This window comes from Macrobrachium nipponense, chromosome 34 (genome assembly GCF_015104395.2).
Source record: "Macrobrachium nipponense isolate FS-2020 chromosome 34, ASM1510439v2, whole genome shotgun sequence".
Taxonomy (NCBI): domain Eukaryota; kingdom Metazoa; phylum Arthropoda; class Malacostraca; order Decapoda; family Palaemonidae; genus Macrobrachium; species Macrobrachium nipponense.
In genome coordinates, this window is record NC_061095.1 from 4198792 (window position 1) to 4219181 (window position 20390).

A 20390-nucleotide genomic window follows, 5' to 3' on the forward strand; every position below is an offset into this window, starting at 1 on the left:
TGTGTCTCTTCACTAACTTTTTCATGTAGGTCATAAATTCCAACTTGATTAAAAAAAGCTGACTACTACAGTATTTCCAATAATTGTCTTGGTTTATCACCAGCCTATATATGCCACTAAGAGTCTGTGACCAATGCATCAAGTGAAAGAAGCAAAAGGCTTTTCATTCACCTTCCATTGGGTGACAGAAGATAATTGACTTGTCTGTTTAGCCCTGATGAAGTCTACGTAGTTAAGTTTGGTCTTCAGTGCATTGCGGGTGGTAGATAAGGCTAGGTATTGCAGTTGATTTCTTCCTCGTTCACTTTTGAGATCCAGTACCATACAGTTTTACCAGAAGTTCTGTTCCCAGCTGTAACAAATTCTGGGTTGATCATCCTATTTGTTGATGTTGAATTGTTGGAACTTAGACAGTTTTAAAAACATCATGCAAAGAAATGGAGTATTTTTGTAATTGTATTTCATAGTTACTTGGTTGTATACTATATGTATTTCTTTATCATTTTTAGTTTATTCATTCCTTTATATTTCTCTTGGTAATGGGTTGCTTTTCCTATCGGTGTCCTTGGGCTTGTAACATACTACTGCTTTTTCCAACTATTGTTATATCTTGGCAAGTAATTAATAATAATAAATAGTAACTGTAAAAGGTGGTTTTGTAGAAGTCTTCAAGTGGATGCCGTGAGATTAGAAATGGTAGTCTGTGGTTTCGATAGATTAATTTATCTTGACAATAATTATTCTACGGAGGCCTACCCATTGACTTGTTCGTTCTGACAGCAAGTTCATCATAAATAGTTAGACCTGTTAAATGACAAGGATTAGTCCTAAGTTTTGGTTTAAGCATTATTAATTTATCAGAACAATCACCAGCATTGAGTCAGATAGTCATGACCAGCAAGTCTTTGGTTGGAGTAGGATTGGTTAGTAGGCCAGGGGCCATTGCTCCTTTTGGTGATGCTATTCTATCATTAGGTAAATATCCTGTCATTAAGGAGAGTGATAAGGAAGATTTATTTGTCATCATTGCTTACGGTTCTGAAACCTGGCTAACCCGCTTATCATGTGACCATATAACTACTGATATTTTTCATTTCAAGACATGGATTGTGTGTACAAAGTTAGATATCATTATAAAAATTTTACAAAAATATAACAGCTTATTATCAACTTTACAATTATGTTTTTTGTTAATTACAAAATATTTTCTTGAATACTAATTGTGTTTTTAGAAAAGTGCTTTTACCAGGTGTTTCTTGCTTGGCTAGATACGTATTAGCAATCTTTGTAGTTGAAGATATATCGATTAAAACAAAATATGATTGGTATAAGCATAGAATTGTTGTGATTTCCTTTTATATTGTCTAATAACTGTTGTAATGTATAGTATTGCATAACAAAATTTATTTATGGTTAATTTTGATTACCTTTCTCTGTCTTGCATATAAAAAAAAAAAAAAAAAAAAAAAAAAAAAAAAAAAAAAAAGGAAATAATGTTAATTTTTTACCTTTGTACAGAAGTGTGAGGCTCATAATTATTTATTGCCAGATTTTTATAGTAGTATTTTTAATGTAACATCACAAAAGTTACTTAAAATTTTTGAAATAAAATTATTTCTCTGAGTCCTAGTTAGTATTCAGTGGATCCCAGCTGTGAATTGATAATATAATTATAGTTGCCAGGTTTTTATTGTGAAGTAGATGTACCTTCTGTTTTTGCAGTAGTTTTAGCAAAAGTATGTTGTAAGGCCCTGATAATACCTCCTCTAAGTCTGTACTTATACTGGTGTACTGTATATATTCTATATATATATATGTATTTTATAGTTATCTTGAACTTGAGTAAATGATAGAGTGTTGAATTATTTCTGGTATATTACTAGGCTGTTCAGTCGAATAACTTCATGTCTGTCCCAAAACTGCTAAGTTGCACAGTTACTCCACATTTGTGATTGAGCATGTTCTGGAATGGCTTTTGTTTTAATCACGTGCCGAACCTTGGTCATTTTGAAAAGGTAGATGTCTATCAGCACATAAACCCTTGGAGGTTAGATTTAAGCCTATAAAATCTTTATATGATGCTTTGTGGTGTGCTCAAAATCATTCATAATGGTAATGGTGATTTTTGAGCAGTATGACTTTATACTGGAAGATTTTTGGTTACGAGTTTATCGCCAAATGTTATAATAATATTGATGATACAGACTTTTTTCACGGTAACAGCACTGAGTAGGGTTTATTGTATCCTCAACTTTGACTCTAAATCTTGTTCATGCATATCAGATATGTTTCTGACCCATTAATCACAGGACATGCTTCTTTTCCAGAGTATCCGGGCAGTGTAGGAGGGAGCTGACCTGTAAGTTTCATTTGTGGAGGAACCTACAAGCAACAGCCAGCCAGCCTTGCTCTGACTGTGGTCACGCAAGAAGTGTATAAGATCTTGTAGTAATCTTGAATAACCTGTGTTTTCTGTCAGTAGTTTTTTTGTTTCAAAATTGATATCACTCAAATTAAGGCACAGAAAACTTTGTAATGAGATACATATTAGAATGAAGAAGTTTAAAAGGTTTATAAATGATTTTGATCGTAAGTTGTCCATCTCCTCCCAGTGTAGAAGTCCCCCCAGAAGGTAGCTGAGGATCTGGATTTATAGTAGAGGCAGATTGTAGAGTTAATGAATTTTCGTACATTTTATGGATGCTGTACTATTATTAACAGGCACTAGAAAAATACTTGATAGAGTTATTTCTTAATGTTACGAAAGTCTTCAAAGGAAGGACACCGCAGGCCATATTTAGTGAACAACCATCTGGACTTCTGTGCTCCAGTTGCCAGTTTCTCAAGGAAGTAAATTCGGGGAAATGACCATCAAAGACTGCTGATCTATGTGGTTATTTTTCTCATGTTTTCTATGTTCAGTGCAACTTGGTAACTTAAGACTTGTCAGTTGTTCCTATAGAGATGCTCATGTTGCCAATGCCTTATGAATCCCCCATATACAACTTTTATATAAATTATATATACATACACACAGCAGTTCGGCGATTTTTTGTCTCTGAACTTGCACAAAGGTAGTGTGTGTGGGAATGACAGCTTGGAGTTTTGGTATAAACCATTTTAAGTTTAATTTTTTCTCTGTACATATATTTACTATTTTTATGACAGGCTGCCCACCAAGTACCTTTTTTCCAGCATACAGTGCAATATTACAGTGCAGTAACAGTAGTTTATACAGCGGCTTTTCCGTATGCAGTTGTAATTTTTGTTCTCCTGAAGAACAAGCTGTTATATCCTTAGACATCCTACCATTGTGTTACCTGAATATAACGATGCCTTGTAATCTAGAATTTGAACTGTCAAAATATAGGCATTTCTTGAAATGGATGCTTAGCAAAGTCATCCCTATTTTTAGATAATCTATCTATATGGTTATGTTTCTCTAGAGGAATCGTAGACGAACATTGCTCGTCTGTTTCTTATACCTAATAATGATTGATAGAATATTTTACCTGTATAGTCTTCTTCAAGTTAGAAAATGATTTTGTCATTGTTTAAAGTTTTGTATCCTATTTTCTTCATGCAAAAAATTTACAATGTGACTTTTTCAATATGCAAATGATTTGCATTTATCTATCAATTTTATGAATGTCACTCCTTTTCCAGTGTGTCCATGTATGTGGTGTATGTATATGTGCACTTACATGCATTGAGTATACGTTATTAGCTTTTTTGTATGGAATAAGAAAACACAAATTTTTCACTGCATGTTAATTTTTGAGCATAACATAGATTTTTCACAATTTTGACATTTGTATTTATTTGTGGCGACTGTTTACGCAGTGGTGTTGTGGCCACTGTAACGGAAAGTATGTTATTCTCTGTCTAGAGTCAGTAACAAAGGCATCTATTTTTGGTACGTCTAGCAATCTCTCAAACAAATTCGTGGATACAGTAGTTGTACATCGGAAATCTGGTCTTTCGACTCGTGTATGCAAGGAACATGTTTTAGGAATCTCGTAGATGGATGATAAGGCTTTCCAGTTACAGTGAGTGTATATACCATCTCAGTTGTATTGTGAAGCTAGTTCTGGCACTACATATAAGAACCAAAGCAGTTTTGTATTGTTTTAAAACCTTTAATATATTCTTTTATGTTTAGATAATTTTTGTATTACAGTATTGTTTTTGTTTCCTTGAGCATTAGTAAAGTAGAGGCCTTTTAACGCTACTTTTTTTAATTATACCAACAGACCTGACAGAGCAGTGTATTTTATTTTCATTAAATTTCAAATTTGAATTTATAATGCCAGAACTTCAGTAATTGGCTCAAGGGGTGTAAGTTATGTATGGTTTTCTGTTATAAGAACATATGTTATAACACTGTTTTATCTCCAAATATCAACCTCAACAAAGTGTTTGTGCAACCATGGATTTTATAATTTTCAAAATGGTTTTGATTTTGTTTTTGTTTTGTAGGAGGAAAGATTTTCAGTCTGTAGCCCATGATTTGATGTCTTGGTGTTAGTATGCCAACTTGATGTCGCCTTTTTTCGTATTTTTGAGAACTGAAGAGTGCGACTGGGTTTTTCAGGCATTTTCTCTGGTGCTTCTCGTACTTGAAGCAAGTGTTCGTGCTTTAGGTGTTCAATGTATTAAAAAGATGTGTGTAGACGAATTCAACCAGTCTGGGTTCAGTTGTAGCCGTTGTACATCCCTTCTCTCGGTACATCCCTTCTCGAGAGATTACGGTGTTGAAATTGAAGAATGCTTTTGGAAGTTAGTTCTTGGTCCAGAGGAAAGATGGCATTTAGTTTTTACAAGGAAGGTTGTGTTGTGTGGTCCAAGTTGTTCAACATTCGTTTCAAGGCATTCAGGTATTAGTATACTACAAATTAACACAGAGCAAAACAGTATCTCGCGTCTTATTAGTTCCACTAATGCAATTGTTTCTTAACAACTTTTGCACGGTTGTATTTGTTGTCGTTCGGTTTTATGTTAAGATCATGATTATTTAGTCTTTTTCTGTTTATGCTGCATGTCACACCATAGCTTGTAAGGAACCAGATTTTTGCATTTATGATCTTAGACTCTCAATATATCATAAGTTGAATATGAGAAATCAGATAGTATGTGTCTGTCACAGTCATGGTTTTGTTGAGTTGTTGTTTGATACACAACTTAGGTATCCTATATGGATAGGTTTAGTTTGATTGACAAAATTATTTTATTACTACACAACTTCTGAATCCTCCCGAAGGATAGGTTCAGTTTTCATACAATGTTTGTGTGTTTGTGGCTACTTCTTTTAGGAATCCAATTATGATTGTATTGCCCACAATCCTTATTAGATATGTTGTAGAGTCACCATTGTATGTTCAGTCATCACATAAAAAAACAGTTCAGTCCAGCATTTTTAGAAGCTTTCACTGAAATTTAATTTCAGTTCTTCGGAGTTTTCATTTTAAATAAGGAATCTGTAAGTTGACCAAAAAACTTAGTACTGTATTAGATTTTTGGTAAACTTTATTTGTAGTATAGTTTTTTATTTTTTGTACCATATCCTAGTACTCATAATGAAGGAGGGAGAGGCCCTCTTTCATTTACACTGTCATTGTTGTCACAATTGTACGGGCTTGTGGATGAAGGAGCAAAAGATCCTTGATGGAGCATGTTTCTAAGTGGTGATTCTTCAGTCTTCTTCAGCCATTTTTTGTACCAGGTTGAAAAAAACTTTTATTTTATCTCATTCCTTTTCTTTAATGTAAAGGTACAATGAACTTTTTCTGTACTGTAAAGGTACAATGTACAATATCTGTTATCTTCTGTTTGCATATGTCTATAATGATTTTTTTTGCATTGTCTTCTGTTTGCATATGTCTATAATGATTTTTTTTGCATTGTCATGGTTGTAAGCTGAATGACGTTGCATGGTTAGTGTAGTGATGAAAGGTTTGGTCATCCAATCCGTCTACTATATATATATTTCTACGTACATAGTATATATTTAGTAGTTGTTTGCGTTGAAAATGCTTGCCCAGAGTCCTTATACTAGCTGAAGTAATCTGGTAATGACCGAAAGAGGATGGGACTTTATGTTCTTACAAGAAGAATCACAGTGGGTTAATGATTTGATTTGTGAGCTTACTTCTTGGGTGGTTTTGAAAATATCTATGGGTTCTAAATAGTAATCTGTTATCCCACTGATCTGTAAACAATGTGCAGCTCATTTATGATGAAAGTTCCTTTGCGTGGTACCAGAATCTCCCTTGTGTCTGTTAATCCCATCCACACTTCCCTTAGGGGAGTGGGGAGGTCATACCTACGTCTTTGTTTCTTTCGTATGTTAGTGGGCATTCATTGAATATCCTAAAGGATAGGGGAAATGTTTGATAACACAACGTGTATGGTAGCAATAGAATATGTAGATAAAAAAATAAATCTCATCTCGATTCACTTAAAAAGATTCTCGTGTCACTGTTTCATCGGTCGGTAAAATCCTGTATCTGCCTGTTGTGTCAGTCCCCGCCTGGGTTTCAGAACCAGCGCATTGAATTTGTTTCTCCAGAGACTTAATTCGGTCAGTCACAAAATTAGGTGAAGCCCAGGCGACTGATATTGTTATTATTCTTCGAAACCTCACTGAGACATGTAACTTCAAACTATTCTCCTGTCTTCTTAAGCTTCTATTACAGTATTAAAAATGTGGACTATTTTTTTATTACCCTGTAGTTGTTCATTTTTATTTCTAGCCCTAGGATCATTTACTCTGCGTCAAGCAAAGATTTTTAGACAGACACATTGGTATATTAACTTGGCAAGAAACTGCAAGTCAAAATAAATGTGAAAGAGGTGAAATTGTTCCATCACCTTAGATTAGTGCTACTACAGGCAGTCCCCGGGTTACGACGGGGGTTCCGTTCTTGAGACGTGCCGTAAGCCGGAACATTGTCTAAAGTCCTAAGAAAACCTTACTTTTAAATCCTTAGGTGCATTTAAAACTATGTAAACTGCATTCTTATTGCATTTGTTCATACACGAAACAAACCTTCGGTCTTAACATTAGGATTTACTAGCGCCAAGCTGGAAACCGGTAGAATTAAAATTACACTTGTGAGATCCAGGGACTAATTGCATCTATACCAGGTCACGGGGCATGTATACCCAGAATGCCCACGGCTACCTGTGACCCATCAGTTATTTTCCTACCGCCTTTAAGATAAGACGTGTTACTGTCTATCTCTTTTAAAGCCGGTTTTCAGTTTGCTCGTTCTTTATCCATTTCATTTTTATTTTTCATTCCTTTTCTTTCTCCAAGTGTGATCAGTGTGTGGTAAGAGTGTATACGTGGTATGATGGAGAATTTTGCCTCAACATCGGGATCGTCTACCGCTTCGAAGAGGAGGACAAAGGAACAATGCCCAGGAGTCAGTGGCTTCCCTTGTTCTAGGTTCCTAACTTCGGTGTCGACGGATCCTCATCCAACGTGTAGTAGGTGCAGGGAAAACGTATGTACGGTTACTAATCCGTGTTCTGTTTGTCGCGGTTGGTCGGTGGAACAGTGGAAGAAGTTCTATGGGAAAAGCCAATACAAAAGAAAGGGGGTGACGCCATCTTTGGATGACCAAACCTTACCGGCTTCTTTTGTATCGGTAATAAACCAGCTGCTCCATATGTTTCTCCCACCTGCTTTGAATTGTCCTCATCCACTTCGGTTTCTCCTAGCGGTTCTGTATCGGAAACGTCAGGAGGGGCCTTGGTAATTTTATGAATAATTTGCACTCTCCTTTGTTCCCAGCAAGTAGAGGGGGAGATCCGCCATCTTTGTTCCAGGCTCCTGCTACTCAAGCGCATAGGTTAGATGGTACGTGGTCAGCGCTAGGCCTACCAGGCGTACCAACCTTGGATGGTCTGCTTGCGCATTATATGACGGTCACGGTTCCAGCAGGGTCCGGCAGCGCTGAATGTTCCTCATCCCCCGGGCTTGCAATTTATGGGAATTAATGCCGCTGCTTCACCATCCCACTCAGTATTTACAGCGATGCAGAACGTGGGAGGTATTTGGCAGCAAACGTGCGGTTACCAGCAAGAAACCTCTCAGTCTCTCCCTACGAGAGGGATGACGTCACAACATACGTCACACTCTGAGATGGCAGGCGTGATGACGTCACAGACCGACTCTCGGCCTTTTTCGCTGCACCCAGACACTAATACGCCTTCTGATCCGTCAATGCAAACTGTAATGCAGAAGTTACAGGATATAGAGGAGAGAATGAATAAGAGAGACAAAAAGAAAAAGTGTGATTCGCCTTCTTCGTCTTCTTCCTCTAGTTCGGCATCATCGCTAAGTCCGATAACGTCACGGCGAGCGCCAGTCAAGCGTTGGAGGAGGATTCGGGAGTTCCTAGCGGATCCTCGGGCCAAGAGGATAGAAGAATCAATTCTTCCTCTTCTTCGGACCAAGACTGTCTTTTCCAAGTCAGCAAGAAGGTCGGAAAATCAGTGGCTATTAAGCACAAGGTTGGCAGACGAAGCCGTTCGCAAGAGTCCGAACAAGCGAGAGAGGTGACGGCCGGCGAGCTAGCGGCCGAGGCGGAGTTGCCAGTTCGGATCGCAAAAACTGCGATACCTCTGGTAAAATCGACGTTGGCGGCGAAAGGTGCAGCAGAGGATGGAATGCAGGTCCAGTTTCGCCCGGTAAGGCGTTCAAAATACGTACGAGGACGATAAGGCTCCTATTAAAGTACAAAAAATAGAGAGTTGGCAACCTCGGCGGATACGTTCGTGGAAGGCAGTGTCCGTCTGGATAGAAGGCCGAGGCCGGGCTCGCCGACGCTCGAAAACGATGCCAATGCTAATAGAGACGAACTTACCTCTGTCTTAAAGGAGCCTTCATCTTGGAGATCTAGACGAGATTCTCGCTCTAGATCCGTGAGCAGAGAAAGAGTGAGACGTCTCGTTCCCCTGCTGACTATCTGGGATCGAGCCAACAGCGGACCAGCAAAGATCAAAGAGACCGCGGCCGTGGAATTCCGGGCCGTCTGTCAGAAGATAGAGGCGAGGCAACATCTCTCGTGACGGAGAGTGGTACACTAGAGCCGGAGGAAGGAGAAAACCAAGAGTTTCTGGCCTCGTATGCAGAGGTTATTGATTTGATTCGTCAATTCAATAGCCTTTCGGAGAAGACAGAAACACCGGCCAGTATGCTTCCTCCTGGAATTGACATGGCGTTTGGACTAAAGAGGGATACCAAGGTGTCGTATGAATTGCCTTGTTCGAGTCATGCGGAATCGGTCTTGCAACACGTAAACGCAAAGAGTTGCAGGGAGGGATAATTCCTTAAGATCTAATAGATCATTTAAATTTATTCCCCCTCCAATGATAAAGCAAAGGAAATATTATACGACACCGAAGGTCCATTTGCTGTCTAGACAAATGAACCCTAATGTTGTAAGGTTAAGGCCTGGATTAACCTTGGATCAGGTTAAAATGGAGTGCCCTTCGATGAAGTACCAAGAGGCTGCCACGTTAGAAGCAACAGCTTCTTCTCGTCTTTCAGGCTGCGTCCTGGTTAGACCTTTGGTCAACAGCAGTGCGAAAATTGCATCCTCGGAAGCAACAAGGGAAAGTAGTGGATGAACCATTGTTCATTAGATTACTACAGTCAGTGGGTCCAAGGCGATTGCGTACCTGACAAACGTAAGTGCCAATGTTTGGGCAAATATCCTGCTAATGAGGAGAGATGCAGCATTGGCTAGACTAAGCCGCAATGTGGATTTGGATTCCCTGTTAGCAATGAGGAATGGGGATATCTTGGAATCGCAACTACTGTTGCCAGAGGTCATACTGGAAGAAGCGATAGATAGAAGAAGGATGGACACTAACGATAGGTTGGTGCAACAGGCAGTTAGGAAAAACCTCTAACAGTCAAACTATTCCTTTGGAGGAAGACAACAGCAGATGTCTCGAAAGAAGACAGTGAGGACATAGCATCCCTAATAGAGTCACAAGACCCTCTTCCCCAAAGAGGATAAACTCATCGGCCCTTTCACAATAGAAACAACAGAGGAAGGGCAATAGGGGAAGAGGGAGAGGCTCAAGAAGATAGGATGGGCGCCTCCCATCACTCGGCCACACCAGTGGGGGGTTGCCTGGCAAATCACTGGAATGTGTGGCAGGAACTAGGGGCAGAGCAGTGGGTGGTGGATGTCTCAGGATCGGGTATTTGATTCCGTTCAAGGTAACCCCGCCCCTGACAGATCAACCATTACCCCACGTCACTTATGTCCCACAAATCTCAGAAGGCCACTATTCTGCAGGACGAAGTGAAGAAGATGATGGAAAAAGGAGCTGTGCAACAAGTATGCAGTCCGACAAAAGGCTTCTACAGCAGGATTTTCCTGGTACCCAAAGCCAATGGGGAGTGGAGGACAGTAATAGACCTGTCAACGCTGAATCGGTTATAAGGAAAACCAGTTTCAAGATGGAAACTCCGAAAACGGTTCTACAAGCAGTCAGAATCGGAGACTTTATGCTGACAGTCGATCTAAAGGACGCATACTTTCAGATACCAGTCCATCAGTCTTCAAGCAAATTTCTCCGCTTCAGTCTTGCAGGGAAAGCTTTCGGAGTTCAAGGTCCTGTGCTTCGGATTGACAACATCTCCTCAAGTTTTTACAAGAGTGTTCACCCTCGTGTCGGCGTGGCGCATGCTCAGGGGATCAGGCTAATAAGATATCTGGACGATTGGCTGGTGATAGCAAAGTCCAGGGAGAAATTACTCAGGGATAGAACGGCCCTCCTGCAGCTTTGTCACAGCTAGGCCTAGGGTTATTGTGGTGAATCCAGCAGAAGTCGCAGCTGGATCCAAGTCAACGTTTGGAATATCTGGGAATGGTGATAGACACAACACAAGCCAAAGTATTCCCGACAGACCAAAGAGTAGAGAAATGCAAACAAGTGGTGAATGCCTTTCTGGGAAAGCAGACAGCAGCCAGCAAGACAGTGGCAGGTGGTGCTGGGAATCCTAACCTCCCTGGAGAAGCTAGTACCACAAGGAAGGCTACATACCTTCGGTCCCATACAATGGAGGATGAAGGAGTTTTGGTCACCACAGTAGATCACCCGTACGAGCAAATTCCCTTGTCGGCAGAAGTGAGGAAAGCCTTGCTGTGGTGGGTGGAGGACGACAATCTGACAGTGGGTGTCCCCCTTCAACAATCCTCCCCAGACCTCTTGCTGTTCTTGGATGCGTCACTAGAAGGCTGGGGAGCCCATATGGAGGAGTTGATGGTGTCAGCAAAATGGAGTTGCAAGGACAGAGAACTCCATATAAACGTGCTGGAGTTGAAAGCAGCTTTCCTGGCTCTACAAGAGTTCAGGGAGAGAGTAAAGGGACACTCAGTGGTATTGATGTCAGACAACACCACAGTAGTAGCCTATATAAACAAGCAAGGAGGCCTAGTTTCTCGGCAGTTTACATGTGATGACAGTTCAACTTCACCAGTGGGCTATAGAGGAACCTGGTAGACGATCAAGGCCAGGTATATTCCGGGAAAAAGAAACATAGTGGCCGACAAGTTGAGCCGCAGGGATCAGATTCTGGGAACGGAGTGGTCCCTACACCAACAGGTAGTGGACAGGATGCTCATGTTGTGGAAGGAGCGATCATAGACCTATTCGCACCAGGTACAACAAAAAGAAAAAGTTGGAAGTGTATTGTTCAGTAGTCCCGGACGCAGAGGCAGTAGCAGAAGATGCGCTACAACACCCCTGGGACAATCTGGACGTGTACGCATTTCCTCCATTTTGTCTAATCCGTCCAGGTTCTGAACAGGGTTAATGCGGTCTCAGAACCTCAAGATGACCTGGTAGCCCCGTTATGGCCGAAAGCAGAGTGGTTTCCAGACCTACTGGAACTCCTAGTAGATGTGCCAAGAGAGTTACCTCCATGGAGCAACCTTCTGTGTCAGCCTCACGAGTGGAGAGGTACCACCAGTCGGTGAAGTCCCTATCGCTTCACGGGTGGAGACTGTCAAGTATCTCCTCCGAGAGCGAGGGTTTTCGCAGAAAGCAGCAACTCAGATGGCAGGTAATATCAGAAAATCATCTGCGACAGTATACCAAGGGAAGTGGTCATCATACTGTGATTGGGTGTCGTAGAGGGAAACGTGTCTCCACTCGGTACCACTATTCAGCAGTTAGCAGACTTTCTGATATATCTCATAACAGAAAAAACATATGTCTGTATCTGCAGTGAAGGGGTACAGGGCTGCTCTAGCCTCAGTCTTACGAATGAAAGGAGTGGACATATCGTCTTCATGGGAGTTGGCCATGCTGATGAGGAGCTTTGAACAGTCATGCCACCAAAGGAGCTAAAAGACCCAGATTGGGATCTGACCAAGGTACTGAGTAGTCTGACAAAACTCCCCTACGAACCACTAAGGCAGTCCACGGATAGGAGCCTGACCCTGAAGACAGTCTTCTTATTGGCCCTGGCTTCAACCAAAAGGGTGGGGGAGCTACATGGCCTCTCATATCTCATAAAGCAACTCGAGAGGTTGGAGATCAATGGTGTGTGAGTTTTGTCCCAGAATTCGTGGCAAAGACCCAAAATCCAACAATAGTAGACGGCAGATTCGACTCCTTTACCATACCTTTCTTGGCAGACCTTTGTAGACAACGACAAAGCTGAAATGCTCCTGTGCCCCGTCAGGGCACTAAGGGAGTACTTAAAGAGAACAAGGCACCTCAGGCCGGGGTGCCAGAGGTTGTTCGTAAGTACAGGACGGAACAAGAAGGAAGTGTCCAAGAATACAATATCATTTGGCTAAGGGAGACGATCAGAATGCTTATACTGCAGAAGACAGAGGGTCAGATAGCCAGGTGGGAGCTAGAGCTCATGACATCAGGGGTGTGAGTGCTTCATGGATTTAAGAAGAACATGTCTGTGGATAAAATTCTGAAAGCTGGCGTGTGGACAAGCGCCAAACAACTTTCACCTCATTTTATTTGAAAGATGTTGCCCATAGATCCTTGGACACCTTTTCCTTGGGTCCAGTGGTGGGGGCCCAACAAGTGATATAGTTCATCCAGTGCCCCTGGCGGGACAGTTTGCGTCTAGTCTAAGATGAAGGTATGAAAGTAGAATGAATGGGATGACTGGTCTTTTTTCTTTACTACTTTCTTCCATACTCTTAACTACGGGCAATATGAAGGAGAGTACCGTCATGTGCTGGAACGGACTAGATGCAGGTGAGATGGTCAGCCATACTGTGAAGCTATCTTAGCTGATGATATACTTTTCAGTAGCAACACACCCCTATGGATAATAAGGAAAAGAGGGGTGAAGGTGGATCCAGTCGCAAGGGACAAGAGTAAAACAGTAGAATGGTAGCTACACCCAGGGGGGGGAAACCAATAGATCCGCTTATATCTTTGGTCCTAGGTTCATTGTCCATCTCTTAGAATTTCCCTATGATATTCGGAAATGGATAAGGTGGCAAACTCCAGTCAGTTGTAGAGACTTACTCCCTCCAATAGTAAGTCTATCCTAATGTTAAGACCGAAGGTTTGTTTCGTGTATGAACAAATACCAAATTTGTAACTAATTTGTATTTTTCATAACTAACAAACCTGAGGTCTTAACAGTTAAAGGCCCACCTCGAACCACCCCTCTAGCAGTCTAAACTGGGTTAGAAATATAACTGATGGTCACAGGTAAGCCGTGGGCATTCTGGGTATACATGCCCCGTGACCTGGTATAGATGCCATTAGTCCTGGATCTCACAAGTGTAATTTTAATTTCTACCGGTTTCCAGCTTGGCGCTAGTAAATCCTAATGTTAAGACCTCAGGTTTGTTAGTTATGAAAAATACAAATTAGTTACAAATTTGGTATTTTTCATCATAAAAAAACCTTTAAATATTGATTATTTTGCATTTTTGGTGTCGTATTTCATCTGCCAGATCAGCGTTTGTAGGCGTCGTAACCCTGGAAATAATTTCTGATGAATATAATTGAAAAGCGTCGTAACCTCAGAACGTCGTAAGCCGAGACCGTCGTAACCCGGGGACTTCCTGTATTCATATAGAGCAGTTTTTCAAGAGGTAGAAGATCTTGAATGTATACTGCGACCTTATGAAATTGGAAATGTACCAAAAGACTGCCTTATAATGCAGTCGACCTTTATAAAATGCAGACGTGAAGAAAACAAGGCTTCATGTACCACAACGAAACAAAGTTAAGGAATTGCAAGGCCAAGTACAAAAAAATTCTCTAAGACAAATTCAAATATGAATGTGTAAAATGCTAGGTATTAAAGCATCAGCTTTTGTGCATCATAGTAAATTATCAACCATTTGTAGTACGTTCAACAAATACTATACACTAATTTAATGAAATTTAAAATGAACTCTTGATTCAATATTTTTGCAACAATAGAGAGGTTCCAAAATTCATAAATTGTAGGTAAGGGTTTTATACCTATAGCACATGATAGTGTCAGCTGGATTCCTGTGGACTCCGCAATGCTTGAAAGCCCTAAACCTAAGCCTACTAGGATGAAACTTAAAACAAGAGACTGAAGGTGATTTGGTGTTTATAAAAGATAAAAAAGGGAAAGTTATGAATGGTGGGATTTCACAGTGGTAGTTTGTGTCACAAGCCACTGGAGGAGACTGATGATTCGGTGTTTAAAAAACAAACTTCGTGAAATTTAAAATAGGTGTGTACCTCTACCACATAATTGAAGCGCCTCAGTGACGTGGTTGGTATGGTGTTGGCGTCCCACCTCGGTGGTCGCGAGTTCGATTCTGGGTCATTCCATTGAGGAGTGAGAGATGTGTATTTCCGGTGATAGAAGTTCACTCTCGCCGTGGTTCGGAAGTCACGTGAAGCCGTTGGTCCCGTTGCTGAATAACCACTGGTTCCATGCAACGTAAAAGCACCATACAAAAACAAACAAACAACTTGCATAACCACATGTGGTCCTGACTTGAATATAACTACGCATGAGAAAGTTCCTCCACTTAAACAAATGAATGACAACACCTGCAAGCAAATAAAAATGTCCCTTTGTGGTCTGACGCATTATCAACAAGAATGTATGCACGAAATAAAAGCTAAATAACAAAAACAAAAACAAAAATGGGGAGGAAGAACAACCCTTGAAAGATAAGATTTTACCTCATCAATAATTCTACTATCTGGCAGAGTTTTAGTGCCGTCAGTGCACCTCACGGGGTTCAATGTAGGCATTACTTAAGGTTCTTTGCAACATCCCTTCGGCCACTAGCTGCCACCCCTTTCTTTTTTTTTCTTTTTTTTTTACTGTAGGTACCTCCATTCATATCATCTCTTATCTTGCTATCCACCCTCTCCTAACAATTGATTCTTAGTGCATATAACCTTTTATTTGCGTATGGTAACACTGCGTCCCGGGCTTTAGATAGTCACGCTATGTGTAAGTTTTCGGTAAATAAAAGGATATCTGGGTATACATTTGCAACTGAAAAGTGTTTTAATAATTTACTGTATGCGAATTACACCGTTAATATTTGAAATAGTATATTATTATTATTGTTGAATGTAAGCTGAATGTAACTATCTAAAGCCCGGAACGCAGTGTTACCACACGCAAACACCACAGGCGGGTGGCCAGATGAAAAAAAAAAACAAAAACAGCATAGTAAGTATGGCATTATCCTTACTTTGCTCTTTCCCAGGTGATAATATACAGATATATCATGGAAGTATCACTTCTCGGGAACAAGGTCTTGGCCAAAGCGGTAACTACAAAATTGCATAATAGAACACAGATCCAGAAATGGATATCAACAGTAAAGTTGATAATCCATTTCTGGATATTCTGTTCTATTATGCAATTTTGTAGTTACCGCTTTGGCCAAGACCTTGTTCCCGAGAAGTGATACCATTCCATGATTATATCTGTATAATTATCACCTGGGAAAGAGCAAAGTAAGGATAATGCCATACTTACTATGCTGTTTTTTGTTTTTTTTTCATCTGGCCACCCGCCTGTGGTGTTTGCGTGTGGTAACACTGCGTTCCGGGCTTTAGATAGTTACATTCAGCTTACATTCAACAATAATAATAATATACTATTTCAAATATTAACGTTGTAATTCGCATACAGTAAATTATTAAAACACTTTTCAGTTGCAAATGTATACCCAGATATCCTTTTATTTACCGAAAACTTACACATAGCTTGACTATCTAAAGCCCGGGACGCAGCGTGTTACCATATGCAAATACCACAGGCGGGTGGACAGATGGAAAAAAACAGAGTATAGGTGCTCGTGGGCGAAGTACGTCATACAGTATAAATTTTGCATATTCTTAGATTACACTTGGCTGAACGTTAAAAACATCTCCGAGGAGGACTGTGGTATAGGTCTATTACAAAAGAACTTAAAACATACAAAAACGAATAATCAATTTTTATTCAAGTTTTCTTTTGACAAAAACAAAAGTTGTCTCTTGTAGATTTCCAGTTTGGAACAAAACTGTGGAACTATAGAAGACAAATGAAATAAGGGTCAGTAGCTGATATGACGTTAAACAATTTAGAATCTATCCGCATTGGAGGATTGAAAATCGTTATAGATAACTATTCTGTGAAATGCAATTAAAATCAGTTCACAATTCTCCAAATAAAAGGTTATATGACGAGATGGACATCTTTATAACTAGCCAATCTTCTCCTTGCACATTTAAAGATAATCCCCCTTGATAAATCAATGAATATGAGGATTACTAGAACATCCTCATAGAGAAATTGTGCACACATTCCCAACCAATAGAGCGGAGACCTACAAGACGCAAAGGTCCACATTATACAATTCGTAGGTAGGCCTACTGATTGCTCTATATGTGTAGGATTCGTTGTTATATCTTTTTTAAGCCTTACTGATGGTTCAAAATGTATAGGATTCGTTACCATCTTATCTATCTAAAATAGAACACAGGCCTGTAAGACGTAATTCAAGGACCATATTATGCAATTTATAGGGCTAGTGATGGTTCGAAATGTGAAGGATTCGTTGCCATTTCATCTATTTAAAATAGAATGTAGTCCCACTAGATGCAAAGGTCCACATTGGGCACATTATAGGTCTACTAGTGGATGTGTAGGTTTTGTTGCCATACATCTATTTAAACCTATTGATTCTCTTTACAGATATGCGTAATGTTCAGTGACTTTTCAATTGCGCTCTATATTCTGGTAGACTTCAAAACTATTAGCATAAAAATTTTTCTTGTACAGCAAATCACGCTCTATTTAAATAGAAAATGAAAGTGCATGTCTATGTTTTAAAACACAAAAGGTAGTCAAGCTCTTGCTAGTTTTCAGTTCATGAAATCATCAATATTTTTTTTTTTCTAAAAAGCTGTGATTTATTCAGAAATATGCCAATTTTGATTTAAAATTAATCCACAGCCTAGTCCTATATAAATGTGCAGATTAAAAGCAATTTTTTTCACGAGTTAAAGATGACGTTTAAATTGTTCCTATCTGAAATACGATTTTTTTTAAAGCCATCATCGAACGTCCTAAAGAAAAATGTAGGTATAGATTTCTGATTTCAAAAATGGTTTCAAGATGGTTTCATAATACATATCAGGAAGTTTAAGCATAACATATATATGCATTGATAAGTAGAATCATGTTCGAATTTGCTTATCAAATGAGGAAGCAATTCCCCCCAAAATCAAAAGTTAACCAAATGCTTTGTACGTTTGTGTGTGTGTGTGTGTGTGTGTGTGCGAGTGAGTGTGCGTTTTACAGTCCTTGAAGAGGAAACTAGCTGTTTCTGAAATCCATTATCCTTGGAAGGAACCGTGAAAAAGAAGGTGACTTCTTTGAGAACGAAATCCAACAAATTTAGTTGTCTATCGCCGTCGCCGGTCGAAAGTGGCGGCAAGATTAGCAGATATGGACGCCCGTTGTTCGTTAAGGAAGATTTTGATAGTGCCTGATCTTTTCTTGTTTGCTTTAGTAATTGAAGATTCGATGGTAAGTTATTAAGATTTTCCAATTTTATTTACCCTTTTGTTTTACTTGATAACTTGTGTTCGTGGTTATTCTTACTATTGTTATATATAGACATGCATTCAGAAAGTAGTATATTTCCCAGATCAAGTGGTTTTCACTATCTTTGGCTACAAAAGTGGTATATTGGTTCAGTAGGACTTAGGTAAGATTTTAAGTGTTTAGAAGTTTCTTAATTGCTTAGTTATTTCATCCACTCAAATAACTTTACTTTCTGTATGTTTCTTGAAGTATTTACTACCAGTAATTGCCATTTTAATGTTGCTATTTAATGTGTTTAAGTGGTTTCAGGGTAAGTATTTATTTTAAAAATTAATTTCCTGGTTTATTTGGTTTTTGTATAAATGCGCATAGATTCTCAACTGTAATTTTAATACTTTTAATAGCCTTAATTTTAATACTTGTAACTTTATTAGTCCTCCATAACTATATCCTTTTTTGGGGGGATCAAAACCAGATAGATTGTGCTATAAAACCTTATTTACAGCTGGTTTTGAGACAAGTTATGGTGGTAAAGAGTGAACTAATTCTTCAGTTCCTATGCCGAGGAGTTGACCCTTACAGTAAGTTACTAACTTTTAATATACATTTGACTTCTATCTTAAATATATTTGCTGATTAAAGATTGAATTAACTTGAAGCCAAGAATTAATATCTACTTAAAAGTTTTGTGAAGGTCTTGGTTCTTAATAGTTTGTGAGGTATTAAATTTTCTTTGGCAATTTTTTTTCTTATAGAAAACTATTCAGAAATATATATTTACTTTAAAATCACAACTTTAAGTTTCATTTATATTTTGAGACTTGAGATAAAAATTACTGTTACATTTAGTTTTAATAAAAATTTAAAGTTAAAATTTAACCTTTAAATTTAGCGGAGCTTTTGAAGAATAGCGGTCTCATACGAACCTGGGACCTTTATTCTTCAAAAGGATAAAACTGGGGTCCGTATTGTTAAAAAGGTATTTAGTGGAAAACAACCGCTGAGGAAAAAAGTTGCAACATGATTGGTTGTCGGTGGTGAACAAACCTAAAGATAAGCAAACAACTGCTTGTTTGATTGTCAGTACCAAAGAGGCCTTAAAAAATCAGATTTTTTTTTTTCTTCTTCACACTCTATTATCAAGTATTTCAGTATTGAGCAAACCCCAAGCAGACCTGGATCGCAGCTTTTTTGAGCGTCAAATTAAACCAATAGCAATCGAAGACACAATTCCAGTGATTACATGGATGAAGAATAAAGAACTTATTTCTCGTGAAATGAGATGCGGTTGCTGCAACTTTGTAATGAACTGGACGTAATGCGCTTCAAATCTTGATAAACATATTTGGAAGTGCCAAAATAAGGACTGTGCAAAGTACAAACCTTTGTATCAATCAGAAAAAAGTAATATATATTTTTTTTTAATTCTAAATTGACACTTCAAAAATGGGTTGAGGCCATTTTTTATTGGTGTGATGAAATTGGAGAAATGAGTGCATCTCGGTTATTAAACATCTCACTGAAAACTATGATTGATTTATATAGTTTCTTTCGTGAAGTATGCACTAAGCATTTTGAAACTAAAACCCAGTTAACAACTAAATGGGGCCAGGTATTACAGTGCAAGTGGAAGAGTTCTTGCTTCTCACATAAACCCAAACATCAGAGGAAGAATTCCCCCATTCACAAATTTGGGTTTTTGGAATTGTAGACACATCAACAACCAGCCATAGGATATATGGAAATAGTTGAGCGACGTGATGCTGGTACTCCTTTTGCCAATAACTGAAAAAGTAGTTAGGCAAGGATCGACTGTTCACTCAGACGAATGGAAAGCATATCAGAAAATCAGTACAAAAAATTTAGATACCAACATGAAACTGTGAACCATTTCTTAAATTTTGTTGATATAAAGGACACGTGTTCATACGCAGCACGTAGAATCCTATTGGAACAAGCAGAAAGGTAAATTAAAAGATGAATGGATGCAAAAGGGAATTCTTACACTCCTATTTACAGGAATTTGTTTCGTGAACGTTATAAGGATACTTTATTTGATTCTTTTTGTTATGAAATTTCAAAAAGTGTGCAATTAATTTCAAAACTGATTTAATTTTATTTTTTTGCAATAAATCGTGTGCTTTTAATTTGACATACTTTTTGTAATTTTTGTACTTGCAAAATAAAAGTACTTTCATAATAGTTTATTAATTTTCAACGTTATATTCATTAGGTCCAACTGGGACCCCTATTCTTCAAAAGGCCCCTGGGGCCCCTATTCTTTAAATTTAGCATGCAGTTTAAGCCAGTACAAAAAATTTAAGATTAAATA

At 38.9% G+C, this 20390-nt stretch overlaps 1 protein-coding gene and 1 pseudogene across 5 annotated transcripts in view; one reads left to right on the plus strand and one right to left on the minus strand.

Moving 5' to 3' along the window:
• The window catches only part of LOC135207727 (flotillin-1-like), a 51472-nt pseudogene extending 48918 nt beyond the window's left edge, over positions 1 to 2554 (plus strand).
• LOC135207852 (flotillin-1-like) overlaps positions 1 to 20390 on the minus strand; it is a 243089-nt gene that overhangs the window by 149390 nt on the left and 73309 nt on the right. The gene's annotated exons all lie outside the window — the stretch shown is intronic.